The following is a 6,670-nucleotide window of genomic DNA, read 5'->3' on the forward strand; positions in this document are numbered from 1 at the left end:
GTTAAACTGGAAAGTATGCAAAGAAGATTTACGAGGATGTTGCCAGGACTAGGAGGCCTGAGTTACAGGGAGAGGTTGGCCAGGTTAGGACTTTATTCCGTGGAACATAAGAGAGAGGTGTGACATTATTGAAGTGCATAAAATTATGAGGGGCATAGATAGGATGAATGCATATAGTATTTTTCCCAGGGATGGGGAATAGAAAACTAGAGGGATAGGTTTAAGGTGAGAGATTTACGAAGGAGCTGAGGGGCAACTTCTTCACAAACAGAGCGATGCATATATGCAATAGGCTGCCAAAAAAGTGGTTGAGGCAAGTACAATAGCAACATTTTTAAAAAAAATTGGATAGGTACATGGATGAGAAGGGTTTAGAGAGATATGGACTAAATGTGGGCAATTGGAACTAGCTGAGTGGGCATCATGGTCAGCATGGACTAGTTAGGGCCGAAGGGCCTGTGTCCATTTTGTATTACTCCACTCCTTTCCCCTTCTATAATGCCATCTACAAGAAGCACTGCATCAACTTTGACACCTTCCAATCCCACAACCTCTGCCACCAAAGGAGTAGTGCAACACAGTAGTAATGACAGAACAAGTAATCCAGAGATTTTGGCTAATGCCCTGAGAATCTCATAGAATCCCTATGGTGTGGAAACAGTCCCTTTGGCCCAACAAGTCCACACTGACCCATCCCCCCTATAACCCACCTAATCTACTCATCCCTGAACACTATGGGCAATTTAAGCATAGCCAATCCACCTAGACTGCACATCTTTGCACTGTAGGAGGAAGCTGGAACAGCCAGAGGAAACCCACGCAGGTCCAAGGGCGGAATTGAATCTGGGTCCCCGGCGCTGTGTGGCAGCAGTGCTATACCGCTGAGCCATCGTGCCGCCATATGGATTCAAATGCCAACGTAGCAGCTGGTGGAACTTAAATTCAATGAATCATCGTTCAATAGATAAAATCTGAAATTGCAAGCTGGTTTGAGTAATGATCACCATTACAATCACATTGGATTGTGGGAAATTCAATCTGGTTCACTTATTACTAGGGGAAGAAAATCTGCCAGCCTGGGTCTGGCCTCCACCTGACTGCAGATTCGTGTCAATAGAATTAACTGGTAACTGGATCTGAAATGTTTAAGCTCATCAGTCAGTTCAAGGGTCGATACGGCTGGATGACAAATGCTGCCTTTCCAGTGACGCCGCATCAAATAATAAACTGGAAAAACAAGGTCAGCAAGTGCAAGGGAATGACACCCATCCAAGTCACATTCATCATGACCTGGAAATGTTTTGCCATTCTTCCACTCAATCAAAATGTTGAAAGTTCATCCCTAACAGCACTGGTGGGGGGTGATGTACTTACACAAAATGAATCACAACTCCTCATCATTAGGACAGTTCATCCAATTGTTACTCCATGGAAGGAAGGCATTTAGCTGCTATGTCTGCACATATCTCTAAGAGCAATTTACCTGGTGCCACTTAAATGTCTTTTGCCTGTAGCGATGCACATTCATCCTTTTCCATTAACTACAATTCTCTCTCAAAGCTTTGATTAAACTGCCAACATCACACACTCAGGCAGGTTGTAATGACTGACTGCATGATAAAACTCTTCATCATGCCACCATTGCTTCTTTTTCCAATTAGATCTGTGTCATGCTCTTCATTTTCCCAACAATGGGAGTAGTTTCTCTCTGGTCCTTCCAGCCTCGCTTCGTGATGTTGCCTATCTCTGTGAAATCGTGACCCCTAGTAATTGAGTCCCCCACTCTGGGAAAAAGCTTCTTGCTATCCACCCTGTGTATACCTCTCCTGATTTTGCAGACTTCAATAAGGTCCCCCCTCAACCTTTGTCTTTCTAATGTAAATAATCCTAATCTACTCAACCTCTCTTCATAGCTAGTGCCCTCCATACCAGGCAACACCCTGGTGAACCTCCTCTGCACCCTCTCCAAAGCATCCACATCCTTTTGGTAATGTGGCAACCAGAACTGTACGCAGTATTCCGAATGTGGTCGAACCAAATTCCTATACAACTGTAACATGACCTGCTAACTCTTGTACTCAATACTCCAGCCAATGAATGAAAGCATGCCGAATGCCTTCTTGACCACTCTATCGACCTGCGTTGCCATCTTCAGGGTACAATAGACCTGAAATGTAACGGTGGATTATTCAAAATCTTCGACTGAGGCTGGACTTAAATTAATAAACTGAAGGTAGAAATAAAAGCAGGATCTCTGAAGTATGAGATGCTTAATGAAATGAAAATGCTTGATTTATAAGGGGGGTTGGAAGAGAAATGAATGGGTAGAGAATGAGAAAAAAGAAATGGCAGTAAGAAAACTTGATTTGGCAAGAGAGCAGAACACTGTTGAGAAATTAGAACAAAAGAGAAAGGGAAGAAGTGAAAGAAAGATGGGATTTTAAACATTGAACTTAAAGGGAGAGAAAACTCAGACAATATAGCCTCTTGATGAGGAAAAAGCTTCAAGACAGAAGGAAGAGACAGTTGTTTTGAATTTTGACTCCAATGAGTGATTTGATTTCTCCAGAAATCTTTGTTTAGTGCCTGCATTTACAGATGATGGAGTTGAAGATATTTCAACTAATTTGAAGAGACTTGTAACGTTGAAATGACTAGAAGATACCTGCGGCTTAATATTACCAAATGTCCTGAGTGGTGCATTTATGAATGTTTACACCAGTTTTTCACAAGACCATTCTTCAGACATATGACAGTGTTACAAGGGCAATTGTCAATAATGGTAAACTTGACCCTGAAGCTTATCCATTAAAATTTAGGCTTCAAAGAAAATCCTAATCACACATCTGTGGAATTTTCAGGAGAAAATGTGTGATCAGTGGTCTTAAACACTGGAGTTAGAGGAAATTTTGAGAATGTGAGGAAAATAATGATTTGTAGAAGAATTTGGAAATGGTTTTCCAGCAATCCTTAATACTTTTTAGATATATCTGCTACCAAAGATCTGAAAAGCAACAGTTCTGGCAGAAACTTTAGTGATATCTCATTTAGACAGTGTAGAGAAATGACCATATGGAAATCAAGCATGAAACTGGAGGCACAGAAAATCTGTGGATGGGAAAGGTGAGAGCTTCAGGGAGCAAATAGAAGGACACCTAAATAATAAAGGAGAACAGCTAAAAGCAAAGAAAGCAAATTAATAATGATATTAAGAGAATTTTGAGCACCAATGCTGGCTAATAAAATTTGTCTTCCAGAGTAATGAAGGGAACATATTAATTGGAGGTATGCAGGGAGATTATAAACTAGTCGGTTGGACAGAATTAGAATAATGATAGATATAGCAAGAATTTATCTTGGGTGTGATCTGGCTGCTTCAAAACTATTGGCCTCACCAAAGGGATTGGAATAACCAGTGATGCGAAACAAACAGATGCTACAGGTAAAACATCCTGGATTGTTTCCTGATTCTGTTGTAACTAGTTCCAGGGTCAGAGAAATGGCAAGAGAAAAAGTCTACGTGAAATGGAGATGGCAGTTTTAGACCATTTTCTTCTCTAGAAATGCATCAGATGGATCCTGAACTGAGAGGACTGTATCAAACAACCCACTCAAACTGAATCAGAATCAATACTGGGTGTTATTATTTGTGTTAGTAAAGAAGTGGAGATCACATCAACTGCCAGTCATTGAAGAATGGGCAGTAGTTTATCAGGTGGTAAGTCCACCTGAGTATCACAATGAAATTTAATGGGTGGCTCACAAATTTCCAACAGCAGTCACTTGGATATTATGAAAATCTAGGCTAAAATACTAAAATATTCCAATTGGCCAAGGTTGCACGAATGTGCAGTTAGACTTTAGTTGGGAAATCCCTTAATTCAGATACCAGGTTTTGAAAAACCCTTTAGCAGGAACCATTTAGCTGCTGCTTTGTCCTCTATGACTATGACTCTCCCACTTAACAGATTTTGTAGGATCCTAACATAAAACTACTTGTCAGTATCTGTTAACAATTAATGAAGATTCAACAAGATTTCCTGAGACAGTCCCTTTGGGGAAATTACAGCAAAAATTGTAGTGGAAAAGTTAATTCATTTTTTGACAAGATATGGATTACATATTTGGAATCTGAAAAATCTGGAATTTAGGTTCTAATGATGATCATGAAACCCTTGTTGGTAAAACTTATCGAGTTCACTAATGTCCTTTAGGGAAGGAAACTATCATCCTTATATGGTCTGGCCGACAGGTGACTCCAGACCCACGGCAATGTGGTTGACTCTTAATTGCGCTCTGGGAAATTAGGGATGGGCAAACAATGCTAATCTGGACAGTGACACATCTTGTGAATGAATGAAAAATCTCAAAGAAATACAATTGGATAAAGGTTCAATTTTATGTCATAAATATTCAAATAATTAATAGTTTGAGAATAAAGCAATTTGTCTTTGCCTTGTCCACAATCTTTAAGTAGCATGATTTGAGCTGATTATCAGGAGTTTCTAATACTGGAATAAAGGAATTTCCTTGTTACTGCTTGCTATTAGGGATGTTCCTACAGAGATGACGGGATTAGTCCTTTCAAATTGCACGAGGTGAAATGAAATAACATTTCCCTTGAACTGATGTTAACTGAGTTGTTTATTCTCACCAGTCATGTGTCACTCAATTGAATGATTAACTTCCCAATTTGGACAGCTATTGCAGATTGCTTTAGGAAACGGTGATTTAAAGAAAAAAATCAGTGATCATTATGACAGCATGATCATTGTCTTTTGAGACTTGTGTCCTGCAAATGCCACTTATTTGATAGAAAATAATTCAAATTAATTCCTCACATTGATTAAAGAAAAGGCTTAAAGACTACAGTTCTGTACAATGTGTCACACTTCTGAGATAAATTGCAAACGTCAGCCAAAGAATGCTCAACAAACAGTGATATTTGGGGCTGATTAAAAGGCTCAAGTTCAAAGTTTTGTTGCTGGAATCAAGGTTGACATTGTTACCTGGCTCTGGGGAACCATTAAAAATAATGTTCACTGGATTTCATCAAATTAAAAAAGAAACTTAATGATGTGATGTAAATGGTGAGTACTCCAGACAGGAGGAAAAAAGCAGTGAATGTGTTTTGTTATGATGTTAAAGTGATATTATAGAAGAAATTAGGAAGCAAAATAAAAGCATCAGAATGATTTGAAACTGAATAAACAATGAAAAATTCTAAACAACCTTCCATTATCAGAATTGAAAATATGGATGTGCTTAAAAAGTTGGATGGAATATGATGTCTTCCAGAAAACTTGTGATGACTTGAGAAAACCATGGCTGATTCATAAATCAATTTGTGTAAATTGGCAAAGTCTACACAGTAACAAAGGCTGATTCATATCAGATTATACAGTTGGCGGACTATAATGAGAGGATTGGACAAGCAGGAATCAAAATTGATTTATAAAAGGGAGAGTGGCAAGTTCCATGGAGCAATAAACCCAAAAAAGTATGAACTTTTTCAACCTTGAATGTACTTTGCAATGTAAAGTCACGCCTTTTCTATCTCCTGATTTATTTTCTACCCACATTCTGGCTACTGCGGAGGCCTGTGAGGATGTACACCACAAACGACAACACCTTCCAGTTGCCAACCATTTTATCTTCTCCTCCCACCCCCTGGGTGATGTCCATCCTGGGCCTCCTCCAGTGCCACAATGACATCACACACAAACTGGACGAGCAACACCTCATATTCCACCTCAGGAGCCTACAGCCTGAGAGCCTAAACATAGAATTCACCAGTTTTAAAATCTCCCCAACCCCGGCCTCATCCCATGTCCAACCCTCCCTCTCATCCCCATCTCCTTGACATGACACAATCTGTCCATCTTGTCTCCCGCTGACCAATCCCCACCACTCCCTACCTGCATTCACTTATCACCATCCCACCTCCCTTCTCCCTCCACATTTCTGAAGGATCCAGACCCGAAACATCAACTTTCCTGCTCCACTGATGCTGCCTGGCCTACTGTCTTCCTTCAGCTCCACACTGTTGTGTCTGTAAATAAAGGGTGATTTGGTGACCAAATCGGGATACCATCCTCTGTGGAGTTATTTCAGTGGTGATGAGAGTAAAGCGTGTTCCTGAAGAAATTTGCTCACAACAATCATCTTTGAGTTAGGGGTAAACATTTCTGGCATCATGCCGTTATTTGGGAACCTCGACTTGTTCAATCCTGTGGAAGACAGGGCCCAATATATGGAAAGAATATTATTTTTTCCGGGCAAATGACATTGGGGCAGATGAAAAGCAACAAGTAATTCTCCTGACATCTTACGGAGCCGCAGCTTTTTTGGGTATTAGGGGAGCCTATTTCCCTGAGGCACCAGATACTAAAACCTTTTAAGAGTTGACGGATTTAGTTAAGGAATATTATTACCTCTAATTCTGAGATGCTATCGTTTTCATTTGGCAATTTGAGAACCAGGAGAATCCATATCAGGATTTTTGACGAGGTAAGACGACTGGCAGAGGTATTTGACTTTGGTTTAACCCTTAAAAAGATGCTGAGAGACCATCTGATATGTTGGATTAATGATGTAACCATGCAAAATTGCCTACGGGCTGAAGCCCAACTGGACTTCAAACAGGCTTTATCATTGGAAAATGCGGCAA

Source organism: Rhincodon typus, chromosome 5, assembly GCF_021869965.1.
Source record: "Rhincodon typus isolate 14 chromosome 5, sRhiTyp1.1, whole genome shotgun sequence".
NCBI classification, from domain to species: Eukaryota; Metazoa; Chordata; class Chondrichthyes; order Orectolobiformes; family Rhincodontidae; genus Rhincodon; species Rhincodon typus.